The sequence below is a fragment of the Melospiza melodia genome, chromosome 6 (genome assembly GCF_035770615.1).
Source record: "Melospiza melodia melodia isolate bMelMel2 chromosome 6, bMelMel2.pri, whole genome shotgun sequence".
NCBI classification, from domain to species: Eukaryota; Metazoa; Chordata; class Aves; order Passeriformes; family Passerellidae; genus Melospiza; species Melospiza melodia.
Window position 1 is genome coordinate 61184871 of NC_086199.1, and position 15489 is coordinate 61200359.

Consider the following 15489-nt stretch of genomic DNA (forward strand, 5'->3'; position numbering starts at 1 on the left):
TCTGGAGTGCATCAAGGGTAAATTTCAGATCCAAGTGTTACACAAACCCGGTGCTCACCAGTGCAAATGAACAGGGGTTCATGGTTACAGGGGTTAAGATTGGAGGCAGCCTGGGCTGTAGTGAGCATGCCCTGGCTGGGTTTGGGATCTCAAGAAACATGGGTGTGGCAAAGAACGAAGTCAGGACCCTGAACTTTAAAACAGTAAACTTCCAGCTGTTTAAAGAATCAGTGGATGAGATTCCCTGGGAAACTCACTACCCTGAGTTTATCCCAAATCCTGTCCTTAGCTGACCAGAGCTGGCAACTCTTTAAGGCCACTTTTCTTAGAGCACATGACCTCTCCCTCTCAATGTGTAAGAAATCAAGTAAGGCAGGCCAGAAACCAGCATGGCTGAGCAGGGACCTTCCTCTCAAGCTTATGAGCAAGAAGAAAATGCACAGCTAGTGGAACCAGGGTCAGATGACTGGGGAATGTACAGGGATAATGTTGGGGTGGGATCAGGAAAGGTAAGGCATGGATAAAATGGGACTTGGCAAGGGATGTGAAGAAAACTAGGATGGATTCTTCAAGTACAGTGGTCAGAAAATAAAGGCTAAAGAGGGTGTACCATCTCCCCTCCAATAAAGAAGGAGAGCTGGTGTCAAGGGAGGAGATCCTGCCCCTCTTCTCTCATGAGACCCCACCTGGAGTGCTGCATCCAGCTCTGGGGCCCTCAACACAAGAAATAGGTGGATCTGTTGGAAAGAGTCCAAAGGAGAGCCATGAGCATGGTCAGAGGCATTGACCACCTCTCCTGTGAGGACGGGCTGAAAGAGCTGGAGTTGTTAAGCCTGGAGAAGAGAAGGCTCCAGGGAGACTTTGTTGTGGCCTTCCAGTACTTAAATGGGGTTATAAAAAAGAGGGAGAGCAACTTTTTACATGGGCAGATAGTGATGGGACAAGTGAAAATGGTTTTAAACTGAAAGAGGGCAGATTTAGATCAGACATTAGAAAGAAATTCTTTGATGTGAGGATGATAAAGCAGAGGAACAGGTTGCCCAGAGAAGCTGTGGATGCTCCATCCCTGGAAGTGTTCATGGCCAGGCTGGATGGGGCTCTAGGCAGCCTGATCTAGAGGAAGGTGTATCCATGGGTTCAGCAGAAGATGATCTTTTAGGTACCTTCCAACCCAAGCCATTGCATGATTCTAATTCTCTGAAGTCAGTGTAAAACTGTAGAAAACGATACTGACTGATACACTGCAGTGGGTGACAGCAGCAGATAAAGATATTTTCGCAAACTCCTTCTTCATGATAAGGACCAGGGAAGAGCACATGCTGGAGAGAACAACAGCAACACAGATAGCCTTGGGGGCGAGCTTTGGCTGAGGTGTGTGTTCTGTGTTTGTCTCTTAATTTAGCAGTATCGGGAAAACCCACGAAGGAAAAAATGTGGATATTTTCCAGATGCAGAGTGATTCAGGGCTGTAATTACAAATGCTCGCCTACTGAAATATTTGTACAATTGCCATGGGATACTGTAACTAGCAACATCCATTGGACTGTTTTTAAATCTAAAGCAGTAATACTGTGCTAGTGTACCTGAAGTCTGCACCAGTGCTTGGCAAACCTGCTTCTTCATGGCAGGTTTAGGTTCTGTACAGCTTAAAAAATTATGCTTTTACTGCTCTGCTGCATCAACTGAGAAATGTTTGCCAAACTCGTTTGTATCTGAGTCCTGTGCAGAGTGCACTGGGTGATTCCTCAGTTGCAAGGATTTACTTTATTCCTTTCAGTTTCATTTCAGAAACGAGTGAATTGGAGAGGGTTGTTTGTTTCAGTTTGGGGTTTTTTTTTGCTTTTGATTGCACAGGGATTCTGTGGGCTAAGAAGCCACTAAAAAGGAACAGAATGAGAGTGAGAGATTATGCAGGACAGGAATAGATCTGTCACAGTTGCAGATTGTTTATTGCTGCCGTGCTTTGATAAGTGACAGCAACTGGCTGTAATTCTCCCGGTGCTGCCCAGCTGCTTTGATCAGCAGCGAAACTGTTAACAGTGCTGACAATTAATTATTGTGGATGGGCATTGCAGCTTGAACTTCCCCTGCCAAACAGTGGCAGATCACACCCGCTCTGGGCTATTGTTTAAGGCTTTCTTTGGACATATCGCCGGGCTGAATCACGTCGTGCTTCTCCCCGGGATTTTCCTCCACAGTGGCCGTGGCTAGAGAGCCGCCCTGGTTTTCGGGCGAGCGCCGGGCTCGCAGGCAGGGTGCTGGCAGCGTGTGGGAGGTGTGTTTGAGAGCCATGTGCCCCTGGAGCAGAGGCTCTGCGTGCCGGTGTCTGCTGTGGCTCCCGTGCTGATCTGCAGCCTGGAGCTGAGCAGCGGCCAGGAGGGGTCAGAAAGCCCTGCGAGCATGTAGCAGGCGGTGAGGAGCTGGGGAAGGAAGGGATGGTGGCTCTGAATGCAGGTGTCGTGTGGGAGAGAGGAGTGACTGCCCTCTGAGGCTGCGAGCGCTGCGGTGAGTGTCCTTTTCCCCTTCCCCAAGACTGATCCCCACCTTCCTACTTTCTTAGCACTCTCTAAAATCCTCCCTTTGTGTAGGCTCTTTCTTTATGCCTTTCAGTCTCTCTTTTTTTTTTACCTGACCTCCTCTTCTCCCCTCAGCTCTTATTCCCCTCCTTTCAGTCTCCTCTTCTTTGTTTCCATCCCATGCCTCAGAGGCTGGACAGTCTTAAGCAATTGCAGTGTATTCTTCTGAACATTTATAGCCTTATGCTTTGGGAACCTTTGACTGGCAGGGATTGTATCTGATGGATTTGAAAGTATCTGAACACCCTATTTGCATTTCTGCCTGTCTGCTCAAAACCACACGGACACTCAGCTCCCTTGAGGCTTGAATTCTGATAGCAGCAGCTGTGGCAGTGGCATCCTGTGATTTGCTTCATCAGTTGACATTTCAAGAAATTTGGACTGATATAATAAGGTTGGCCATTTTACTGCCCTCTGCTGCTAAACAGCTTGGGTACCTTCTCACCTGCATAAAGGGTAGATGTAACTGGCTTTATTAGGGAGAGCCCACATGAAAGTGTGCTCCGTCTGTAAGTTTTTGTTGCTGTTATTATTACTGTCCAGCAATCTGCATTGATTTGTGGTGTGTTTTATTCAGCTAAACCCATGATCAGCCCAGTCCTCCTCTGTGTCTAGATGGCATGTAGAGTTAGGAGTTTTTCCAGTGTTTTCAAGATCAGGAGCAAATCCTCTCAAAATTAGGTCTTGCCTATGTAAACAACTTGCACTGCTTTTTAACTGCTGTTCTGTAATATTGATACAACCCTCCCCTAGTGTGAATTCAGCTATGCCAGTATGAACATGCTTATACCAGTGTGGCTTGTTCCCCTGTGGGAAAGAAGAACCAGCTCTTCCAGTATAAAGCACTTTTTTGGCTCTGATTACATCCACACTTTTGTTGTATCATCAGAAATATAGCAGCAAATAATACTTGTAATTTAACAAGGAAAAACTGGTACAAAATCATGTATAGAACAAGTCTTGGTCTGCAGACTGCCTCAATAACTCCTTGACAAGAAGTGTTGAATGTGCTGTGTATTCATAATCTTGTCTTTGTGACCAGAGGTACAGTGGAAAGACTTGGTGTTACTGCCATTACGTATTCACAGTTAAGAAACTAAGAATTGGCCAGTGTGTTGGCTATAAAGTCACGACTGTGAGTCATGTGAGTCGTGGTTGTTGTTTATTTATAAATAAAGTACCAAAGATTTTATTCACTTTCAGAGTGATTACTGACCATTGCTTTTATGTGCAGCCAATTGGCAATGTAATGGCAGAGATGTAAATTCCAGTAATGCTTGCTTAGAGGTGCCTTTGAGCTGTCAGGGAAATAGAGAGATATTTTAGCAATGTCACAAAAATGGTTCCTGAAAATCCACTTACAGCAGGGAAATGGGAGTGCCTGGTGGGTGTGAAACACTTATCTGTGGTCATCTACCTCAGTCATCAGTAGGGCAGGGCAGTCTAGAGACCAATAGTACATAGTGAAACTTTGAAAAATTCCAGTCAGACACTATAATCCTAAACATCATGGTTTATCAGTGGGGTTAATCTAGATGATCAGTACGCGTAGCAAAGAATGTGTAGGGAAGACTTTTGGTGTTTGCAGGCAAAGGAGAAGTACATTTGGTATAGAAATCACTTTCTATTCAGAGCTTTTTGGGAAGGCAGTGCCACCAGCTGAAGTGTTTTTTTGGGCCAGAACTGTCTTAATTGTAGATGACTGATGGCACCTGTCTGGAAACATGGGACCTAACTAAAGCTTTTAGGTTCTCTTCTACAAGAGAAAATAAGCAGGGGAGGCTCCTTTTCTTCTGCAAGGTAAGAGGTTATTTTAAGGTATTTTAAGTTATTTCAAGGTGATAGTGATATAAAGGAATTGATGGAGGGGGGAGAAGCTGGTGCCATTAGGGAACTGCAGAGGTTTGTTAGAAGGAACATGCTTTGTTGTGCTGCTTGTTGGCACAGTTATCTTGACAGGTTGTTGAGGGAAGTAAATTTTCACAGAACCTAATAGTTTCCTCCTATGAGTTAGTGTCACCTCTGTCTCATTTAATTCCCACCTTTGCTTGCTGTGAGTGCCATTTCCATGCTGCGTTTCTCAACTTCATTACCTCCAGACTGAGCACTGCTTTGGGAGCAGCTTTCCAAACTGCAAGGGGCTTGTTCTGTAGAGCAAGGTGCAAATCTCTTTTGCTGTTTTTTCCCTGAGCTCACTGACTCCCCATGACTGCAGTGATGGTGGCAGAGGTGACTCCCACGAGCAGGCTGGGTCTCTGCCTGCAAGCTGGGGCTGCAGCTGGGGTGGCACAGACAGGCAGCAGGCAATAAAACTGCTCTATGGTCGTCAAGGGCAAGCAGCTGACCTTAAGCAAATCTGCAGCTGGGTTGTGATCCAGCTGAATGTCCAACTTGCCCTGGTCTTTGCTGCCTCTTTCTAGGAGGAAGGTGATCTGTGGGAGTCTTTTTGCTGGGGTACATTATTTCTTTCCCTGAGCTGACACTCATCGGTTGTGTCTGTTCTGTTTGCATCGGGTGGGAACTGCAAGCTGTCAACAGCTGATCTTCCACCTTAGAGTCCAGCAACATTGGCAGTCCTGGAAGGAGAGGCAGAGACATCAGACAGGTCCTTGCCTGCATCTCTTGGCAGCATGGTTTGCAGTCAAGACAGTTTGTGAGATTGACAGAGAGAGGCAGTCTCAGCTTGGCCCCACTCCCACATGAGTCTGCAGAATCGAATGCTGAGCAGTTTTGGAAAGGTCCCTTTTATTAATCTGCTGGCCTCCACTTTTAAGCAGATAGGAAATTGTTCATTATAAAAGGCCCAGTTGTCCTTACAGTGGTCTCATCACTGCTGTCTGAGGAGTGAAGCTGTTAATATCTGTGTTTACACATTTCTCTAAAGATGAGGAGATGAGTGGAAGATTAGTTTTGCTGCGAAAGGCACTGAATGAGCTGACCTGATCAAGGAGAAGACATTAAAATGTTATGCTCTTTAGTTTTCTCTGCTTCACTCAGACATTAGCTGCTGTGGTCTGATGCTGTTTAGCAAATACATTTGGGTCCAAGTGCTGCTTGAGATGATAGAAACCCAATATGCTTTTTGAGGCAGAGACAATTACTTGTTATGTGTTTGTACAGCTCCTAACACTGTGGGTTGCTGTGCCTCCTGATTGCTAATGGCTGAGCAATAGTGTTATAGCAGCCTGTGTTTGTGCCCTGTAGGGGAATTTGGTACATGTGCACAGCCATGGGATGTTAAAGATTTTGTACCTTTTAGAGGCACCACAAAGTCTGCATAGACCTTCTAGCCTTCTGCCATTTTAAGTGCTTCCTTACTTCATTTAAGAGATATTTGTTTATTCTTTCCCCTGTTGCCCTCCCAAACTTTTCAAATCTTTCCCATCTGGGCTCTTTTGTTTATAAATTCTTCTGTGTTTGGAGCTTGTAGGCAGCCACCACTTTGAAGCCTGCTTTTCTAATACAAACCAAAGAGTTGCCAGGAAGCATCATGGGCTTTTGCTGTCCTCTGTGCTCTCTTTACAGCACTGCAGGTCTCTGAGATTGCCTCTGTTCTACCAGTTGGATGCTCAGCTATGCACTGCCTACGGTCAATCAGCATCTCCCTGCTTAGGAGGCCACAAAACTTCCCTGATTTACACAGCAGAGGATCTGATAGAGCACAGATATTTTCATTCATTTTGGTTTGTTTGTGTTGAGAAATCAGTGTGGCAGCTCCCTCCTGTTGTATGAGACCCACATAGCTGAAGCCTATCCCTTTTTTCCTGGTATGGAAAAGAAGAGCTGGTCAGCCCTGAGAGGGCCTGAAGTCTGGCCTCATAAAAACTGTCTGTCATCTTTTAGCCATTCTCTTTGTCACTTCCTTTCCATAGCAGAGATAATGGAAGTGTTTCCTGCTAACTCCTGTCTCTGTGATAAATTGCTGTGTCCTTTGTTGGAAAGCATTGTATAGCTGCTCTTAGCACTGTGATAAAGAAAACGCTGTGAACTGGCTGCATTGTGTTTGGCTTCCTTTCAGACAAGGCCAGTCTGGACACTGAGGACCTGATCTTCCTTTTGGGTCAGACCTCAGCTCACATTTGTGTGGGAGGCAGGGATTTATGTTTGCTTAAAGCCACATTTGTGCTTTTGGCATGGAGCTATTGAAGGTCAGTGTGATCCATAAATCTCTAGAAGCAGGGTCTGCAGGTGCCCCTTGTTCTCCATACCTCCTTTGAGCTCTCCTCCCTCCCCTGTGGCATGGACATCCTTGTCTTGGTGTTGTGTTGTGTGGTGAGGGCTTCCCTTACCCTCCCCAGGCAGAGCTGATTTTGACCTCCCTTGTATTTCCAGTTGCCAGTGCTTATAGCCAGGAGGCTTTGTAGCCAAGCTATACTATTGTTTCAGTTCCGATTTTTTTGCCTGAATCTCTCCATTCAGTGACAAAAAAGCTGATGTCAGTATAGGTTAGCTTTAAAGTGATGAGAAGTCCTATTCCTGAATTCCACAGCTTTCAGATTTGTTGTCTGGTATCAAGAGTTGTATTGTTAGGTTTGCTGCCCACCAGCCTGGGAGTCCTGATTCTCCAGGGCTTTAGTTTATGGCTGATAACTCAGTTTCAGTCTTGCTTATGTCCAGCATGCTGCACCTGGTAGTGGGACAATTGTATGAGTAGCAGAGTAGTCACTGGGATAGTTTTAGTTGAACAGGTAGAAGGAGATGGGCAGAGGCAAATACACAGTTAAATATGTATGACATGGGTGCTCATCTACCTGTGTGCCTAAAACTTCCTCTGGCTGAACTGAAGGAAAGCCACAATGCAAAGAGTTATCCTGTCTGCCTGTTTTCACTGTGTGAGATAAACTGGGAGAGAAGGAGAGATTGGAGTAGGCACAGGAGGGTTTTCATCCTGTGAGCTGAGGCTGAGAGTGGGTTTCATCATGCATGCTCAATCAGCCCTTGCACGGTTTGAGTCCTTTGGGCTCATTTAACACAGCATAAATCCCACCCTGCACACTCTTTGTGAGTTGTCTAGTTCCCCTCCTCCTGCAGAGATTTTTAATTAAAAATCAAGGACCAAAATAACTGCGGTACTGACTTTTAACTATTGTTGAAGAAAGAGCTGGATGTTCTCGTTTCTGAGAAATAGTGAGGTTTATGCAAAGATACTCAGTATATTAATTTCCTGAAGAATTTCAGGTACAGTGGCTATGGCAGAGGAAGTATAGATGGATTCTAAATTTAAAGCACTGTACAACATATCTTGATATATTACCATGCCCAAAAGTCAGAGAAGCTGAACAGGGGCATATAAAGATCTCTTCAAAAATAGATCCACTTCCTTAAAATTTATTTGGTCATGTTTATTCAGCCCTCCTTATGAAGGCCCCTGAGATTTACAGATCCTGTCTGAATCTGATAGGAGAAACAAGAAAATAGAGGAGTGGAAAATTCAGCATGATTAGAGCCCCACAGGATGTGGTCATTTCCCCATCATTTACCTGTTCTGCAGAAGTGGGTGAGCCAGGTCAGCTATAATCTAGTAGGCTTGAGGTTAGAGCCATTGGGTGGAGATATAATTTGTGCTCATACAAGATTTCAAGGTAGAAATACACTTCTAATCTAAAATTCTTTGGGACAGTGGATGCTCATGGCATAATCTGGAACTGAATCTTTGTGGTATTGAACAGCACTTGTTTTCTGCCTTGTAAGATGGTCAGTAAACATCCTTTCCTGCCATTACCCTTGCCTTACTGCTGGGAGCCCAAGTCTGGGAATGGCTCAACAGAGTTGAGGTAGAAATTGATTCTGGATTACTTTGTTACATGGGGGCAGTATTTCACAAACAAGGGAATAATATCAGAGGGACCCTCTCAAGCATGAAAGCAGGTCTTCAAATTAACTTGGTATTTCCTAGCAGTTGTATGGTGGGAATGTAGCCCCAAGGCACAATCTTTTCGAGACTTAATTGTGTAAAAGTTGATGTGGATATCATAGAAAGCCATCAGTGAGGCTTGCAGTCATCTGGGTTTTTAGAAATGTCATTAAAAGTAGGATACTTCCATTAAAAGGGAATATGTTCTCATTATGTGATTTAGCAGGATGAGGCCGTAATGATGCTCTTTAATATGTTCTTTTCAAAGAAAAATATCAGGGCATTGATATTTTTGACCTTGAAGATGTGGCCTGCTTGCAAATGATGTAACTGTGCCCCTGTCCAAACCAAAGTGGTTTTTTCATGGCTTTAAATTTCCAATAGCTTTAGCTAAAGCAACTAAGTTACTGCCTTATTTGTGTTTCTGTGTACCATATCTCACTGCCCTGAGTTTATCCCAAATCCTGTCAGCCCCTGCAGGAGTGGGGATGGCAGGGTCCCATGTGGGACTGAGCTCCCTCTTCCCAAAGCCTGTTGTGGTGAATCCATCAGGGTGGCCCTTACCACAGCCTGAGCTCTCTTACCCCTGAGGTAGCTCTAGAAATAAAGGGTTCTTAGAAGCCATTCTCTTAAAACAGCTACAGTTTAAAATGATTGTGTGGGAGGTTGTTGGAGGGTATCACTAACAGCACACATGAAAACTTCAGGTCATGGCAGGATGTGGGACAGCCATTCCTCAAATAACATGTACTGTGTGAGTTATGGATAATTACTGGAAAGCTCAATGTGTCAGAGGTGGAAGTGGTTCACCATTCTGTAATTCATTAATTCTGTTCATGGGACTCAGAGACTTGCTCCCTGAAATGCCTGGGCTTGGAGATGTGTTCACAGCAGGCCTCAAATGAAAACTGTCACTGGTAGATGAGCTGAGGAGATCAATAACTGCAACAAAAAGGAAAGAGAGCACTTCAAATCTGCTTTTGAGTTATATGTCCAGTATCTCCATCTTTGGCCTAATATTATTTATATTGAATTTAATAAGTGAGTGTTTATTTCCTTAACCTAGTACAAAGCTTTCAACACTGTTTTTTAGTGTCTTATACCATGTCTCTGTGTCTGAGCCTCATGTCCATGGAAGTCAAAGGGAATTTTGCCTTTTGACTTGGACATTGTGGTTTGGCAGTGCCAAAACCACTGTGTGCTGCCCAGGAGATGTGCCCACACTTGCAGCACAAGCAGCAGGGATTCAAGGATCATCTGTACTGCTAGTGAGGTGTGGTGGTGCCTTATATCTGCTTACCTGAACAAGCTTGAACGAGCAGCAGGCACCAGCAGAGATTTCAGAATGAATTGGCCATGTGGTGCTTGTTTGATTTCTCAGATACCATTTCTAGCCTGCCTTGTATGCCTTCCTTGTAGCCCACATTGTTAGCCCTACTCCAGCTGTCTAGCTCAAGGGTGGTTTGTGTGTGTGTGCCCAAGTTATGCTTACACCTTGATTTTGTGTTAACTTATCTCTAAGAGCCTCCTCAGTTCACTGCTGAAAAGCAGGTGGGAATGCTTCGTGTCACCTCTGTGAAACTTTCAATTAAAGATGTATGGTAGTGTTTCAAGATGAACAGAAATTTAGAGGCAGAGATCTGGTTTCCTGAGTTTTTCCCAAATTGGATCCTTACTGGAATTTCTTGGCTAGTTGTTATGAAAACTGCATCAGGAGATGAGTTGTGATTTGTGATTGCACATTTCTTCCTATATGCTGCACATGTGCTTGGTTGTACATTATATTTTCGTGAGGAGTCTTTGCTAATCTGGGTTTTAACTTTCTTTTCCTGCTTAGAAGAATGCTGATGAGAGATATCAGTAACAAATAATGGTAAGCTTTAAATAAAAGTTCAGTAAGATGGATAAGGTGCTTGGTATATACTTAACAGGTGTGATTTATCTCTTCAGTTGAAAATATCAGAACGTGGGATTAAAGGGCTGAAGAGGATTCCAAGCAAGCACCTCACCTTCCTGCATAGATTGGTGCTTCAAGAGAATGCCTTTGCATGAGCTATATTGAGTTGAGATGCATTCAGGAACTTGGGGCTAAAGGAGATTATGCAAAGTATGATTTACTGAAAATAAAGTGAGATAAAGAGATCTGCAGGAAAGGTTCTCACTCCTGTTTTTCACTGAGTGCTGGAGACTCATCTTTCTGGTAGTGTGGGCTAGACCTTCAATTCTGCATGCACCTGCCATTACCAAGGAAATAATTAATGTTGATGTAGTAGTTGTAATTACAGCAAGTGAGGTATGATCTATGCAGTTAACAAGGGGAAAGACCAGTGAAATGCTATGTCAGGAGAAGCTCCTCAGTGCTAGTGGGAAATTTAATGTGCTTTGTTAAATTATTAGCCTTTGCATAACAATCAATTTACAGTTTAAAGGGCAGAGGAGGTAGATGTAAAAATCATTAAGCATTCATTTCAGCAACCCACTCGATATTCTTAGCTGGAAGAAATAGCCAGTGCAATATTTACTGAGTCAGTTGCAGCTGTTTTGAGAAAGAAGCAAACCACACAAGGGTTGTGTAGGCAGTGCTTATTGCAGTGCCCTTTTCTAAGCCATGAGGTTGCAGTGATCCCTTTCCCCAACACAATGTGGCTTTAGTGATGGGCTGGTGTTTGCTCACAGATATTTTTCCAAACCAGAGATAATTCTGAAGTTTTCCTACATGTCAAATAAAAATGTTCTGCCCTGTGTGACCCTACCTTGAAGTTTCCAAGTCCTGTGTTAGATAGGGATCCCCAGAGGAACAACCTGGGATGTTTTTTTCTCAGTGTAGGCATTCAGGGCCTGGTTTTGCCTGCAGTTGTTCTGTTTGTAGCCTTTGTACATAATGCTCACGGTAGAGAGAGATTAGTTGTAAGAAGATTATGCCTCTGAGTGCTGCTGGTGTGCCTGAAGCTGGAAATGTTCTGGTGTATACAAAGGAAACATTAATCAAGACGTCTTACAGAGAATTAAGGGAGGAAATAGTTCTCTCTCCTGATTACTATGTGATTTTCACTGCCCAGTGCAGGAAAAGGCAGGGAGTGATAGAAAGAAGTTGTTCTTCTTTTCTCAGAGAAAGCAGGGGCACATTGCTGGGGTGGCTGTGGCAGGCAACTTCCTCAGAAACAGCACAAGGGAGGCAGCTCTAAGGACTCTGCAGAACATGTGAGCTTTGAGATGGATTGTAGGGACAAACTACCCATGCTCCTGGGCTTGCCAAAGCAGCTGAGAGAAATCTATTGCATATAATCTTAACAAAGCCCATCCCTTGGTTGCAGACGGGTGTCTTCAACAACCCACCTTACTTGATTTTCCAGCCTGGCCTGATTGTCCAGCTGAGTAGTGTGGCATGCAGCAGAGGATATGGCAATGCATAAAATCAGAGCACTCCTTCAGTACCACTGGTGAGGAAAGGTGCTCTTGCCTGCACCACAGAGAAATAGCTGACCCTAAATAATTAGGGGAATAGAGAATAGCTGACATCTGCTCTGAAGCTCCATTGCTTCAGGTTTCAACTAAGAGCCCAAGAGCCCAAAACATTCAGTGTCAGCTGCAAAATGTGTGTTTTACCATTTCTCTAATCAACAAACATGAATTAGGCAGAGAAAAACATTGCCTGCACAGTCACTTTGCACTGTATCGGGTTTTGTTTAACTGCTACTAGGGGGGTGGTGGTCCAATTATCTATCTTATTAATAGGCATTTTTGGGAATAGCTTTCAAAAACAGATTTCACAGACTTTCTGAATTGATTGTGGTTCTTCTGCTGTTGTAAATCACCAGCACACCACTGAACTAATAATTTACCCTTATTGAGGGTCTGTGCTGCTGCTTTTTCCTTATTAATACTTACAACTGTAATCATTAGATATGTATCTGCTAACAATTTTCCTTCTCATTTCATTCATGAAATTTTTACCTCCTCAGGGTTAATTGGATCAGGAAATGTCATTATCTTTAGATCTAATTTTCCCTATTGATGCAGGTTTTGGAGTGAATGACTGTTTTGAATACAAAATACGATTTAATTTAATTTCTGGGAAATACTTAGTGACCAGATAAAGAGAAGGTTGTTGGAAACAAGCTTTGAATAAATTAAGAGCCCCCTCTAACTGGCACAGCCTTCTTGACTACATAAAACCCCTAATTAACTATTTATAGAGAAGTACATATTTCCAATCTATTTTAAAATACTGGAAATGAGAGTAAGCAAACCAACCTACCCACAAGTTTGCAGAGGGTACAGACAACGTAATATCTGCACAGTGTTTAGCTGTGTGGTAATTATATATCAGGAACTTTGAAATTTTAAAGAAGGAGCCAGGAAAATTCCTTTCTCAGAAGTTTCAAGCCTGATGCTAAAAGCTTCCACTATCTTCCCAGCAAGCACAAAAGGCACAGGATGCAGAACAGGTTTGTGTGAAAGGCATCTCTGCACCAACAGTGACCATCTTTAGGTGTTGTAATCACTGCCTTCATCCAAAATGGGTCCAGTCCCAGAAGAGGAGAGCATTTCCCATTTGCTTTAATAGCAGCCACGAGGTTTGCTGATAAAGTAACTTTTATTCTTGCCCCATTGCTCTTCGTTGGCTGTTGCTGAAGCCAGCTGGGATGGAAAGTCCCATTGTGCTGTTGCACCCTGTTAAGTTCATGACTTTCATTTGTCCTGTGCTTCATGGGGGTTTGCCATAGACTTCTCTTCTGCTGTATTTTGCATTTTTAAAAGATAAAGAGGTCTCAAAGACAGGGTTAGTAAGAAATTTATTTCTTCCTGCTGAATTATTTATTCCTTTTTAAGCTCTGGTGAACAGCTAATATTTAATAGCCTATTACTTCTTAGAGAGCTGTCAACACAAAAGGAGCAATCCTGAAAAGGACTGTGTTTAGTGGCTCTGTCAATACTCTCTGTACCACCTTTCGTTCATTTTTATGATCAAGAGCACAGGATGGAAGGACAGAAATGAGCTGATCTGCAAACTGCAGGGCACTTTAATCTACCAAGACTAACAAGCAGGTAAATTAATGCAGGAGCTAGAATGAAGGTTTTTCATTATGGAATTATTTTCCTAAGTGAGTGTAGGGATTCTGCACTAGTTGGCATCTTCAAATTAGGACATGTTGTCGTTCTAGGACAATTCTTCCTCTCATCTGCTGGATTGGGAGGGAATGCTGTAGCAGTGGGTGACATTTCTTGCCTTGTGTTACATAAGTGGCTTGGCAACAGAATGGCAATTTTTGGCCTTCTACAGTTCTGGCCTAATTTTGATCTTTACCTTCTCTCTATTCCCTGAGCCCCCACAGAACTGGTTTCCCTGAAGCATCTTGCCATATCCTGAAGCAATCTCCAAAATACTGATTTAGAAGTAGATTTGGGTTTCAGAGCAACAGTGTTGTCTTCAAATCAACCATGAAAGATCTGAGGCTCTAATCACTCATCTCTAGAAGCCCATCTTCTATTGTTGCTTATTTCTTACCAGATACTTCATCAGCACTGAATTTTTATATGTTTTCTGGATTATTTGCATGTCTAACGAGTCCTCTTGTGAAAAGCCATGAACACAACTCCCACCTTCCCGTTACACCCCTTTGGAAAATTGTCCCTCGCATCTATTGTTCATCTTCCCTTACAGCTCTCCTGAGCTTTATGTTATTTGAAGCCAGCTTGAGCAGTCAGACCTTTATGGACAGATAAAAGAAGTAGTTCTCTAAGTGAGTTAATGAGGCCTCAGTTTCTTATAGATTTGTGGCTTATGTTGGATTCACTGATATTTGGTAATAGCTGGGTTCAGAGGACAGCTTTACAGTTTCCCTCCTTTCTTTAGCCATGATCTTTTAAGATACAACTTTTAAAAAACTAATATTATCAAGTTTTCTAATATCTGCTGGAGTTCTGTGACATTTTCAAATGGTACTAAAGGGATAGGGAGGGAGGATAAAACAGGGTAGATACAGATGCAGACACACACAGTGATGTCTTTTGGAAACCAAAATAAATATTTTAGGTTTATTGTAGAATCTTAATAATGCAAACTACATTTTCTCCAGACAAGGAGAAAAGTGTCTGATGTATTAAGAAAACCCAAAATACAACAGAAAAAAGTCTGGTTTTGTGATTTTGTGCTACATAAGAGCCTGTCTGGATGAGAGTCAAATATATCTTATAAGATGTCTTTGAAAAACAAGCCAGAGAACACCATGGTGGTGGCATGGTGTGTTGCATGGTTGTGTGTGTGTGACTGGCATCTCAGGAAGCTTCTGTCACTGGGGGTCTTCTGCTAAAAAGCACCAGTTAAGAGAAACTTACTGACATTGATCTGTGTGGTCAGAAAGAGATGAGCTTCTGCCACAAGTTCATATGAAGACATGTAAGAGAAGAGCCAGAACTGAGAAAAGTATCGGTCCTTTGTTACTAGCTGTTCCCAGTTGAACAAGGCATCCAGATTTTTTTCTGCTATCAAGCTGGTGGCTTAAATAGCAGTGGAAATGAGAGAGCATCAGCACAGCAACTCTGACAATTATCCTGTGGTTAAATAGTGTGAAATAGTAAGTGGGCATAACATCAGTGTGTTGGTCTCTCTGCATAGTAAATTGAGCAACAGTTGAAAAAAAATTGTGTTTTGGAGTTTTGCTGCTGACGTCAGTGTGAGCTGGCTGGCAGTTCTTCATGGACAGAGCTTGTGGTATTGCTGACAAATGATGATGGGCACAGCCTTTCTGTTGCCCTGTCAGGGTGTAAGAGCTGATGGATGGATGTTTTATGTTTGTAAGCTGTCCTCCAGCCTGCTTCCACTGGGTGGGCCTGGGATTTCTGAACACCTTCCTGCATGATTGGCACAGCCTCACCTGGTCCCTGCTTTCTGGGGAAACTCACTCATCTGCTTTTGTTCTGAACCACTTACGAGCAGTTCTAGAGGTAGAGAGTTAAGACTGCCTTTCTGGGAACAAGGACAAAAAATAGCTCACTGTCAGCATTCCAAACCCAGCTATTTAGACCTGGATTATTTTTAAATACTTTGCTTTCAGA

At 43.3% G+C, this 15489-nt stretch overlaps 1 protein-coding gene across 7 annotated transcripts in view; it reads left to right on the forward strand.

Annotated features, from left to right (window-relative positions):
* The window catches only part of OSBPL5 (oxysterol binding protein like 5), a 172792-nt gene that overhangs the window by 94270 nt on the left and 63033 nt on the right, over positions 1 to 15489 (forward strand). Inside the window, exon 1 of one of the 7 annotated variants that reach the window (XM_063158625.1) lies at positions 2356 to 2505. The exons of the other annotated variants lie outside the window; for them this stretch is intronic. The gene's annotated coding sequence lies outside the window, so the exon portion shown is untranslated. Of the gene's footprint in view, positions 1 to 2355; positions 2506 to 15489 lie in introns of those variants that run through there. 7 annotated transcript variants of the gene reach the window in all.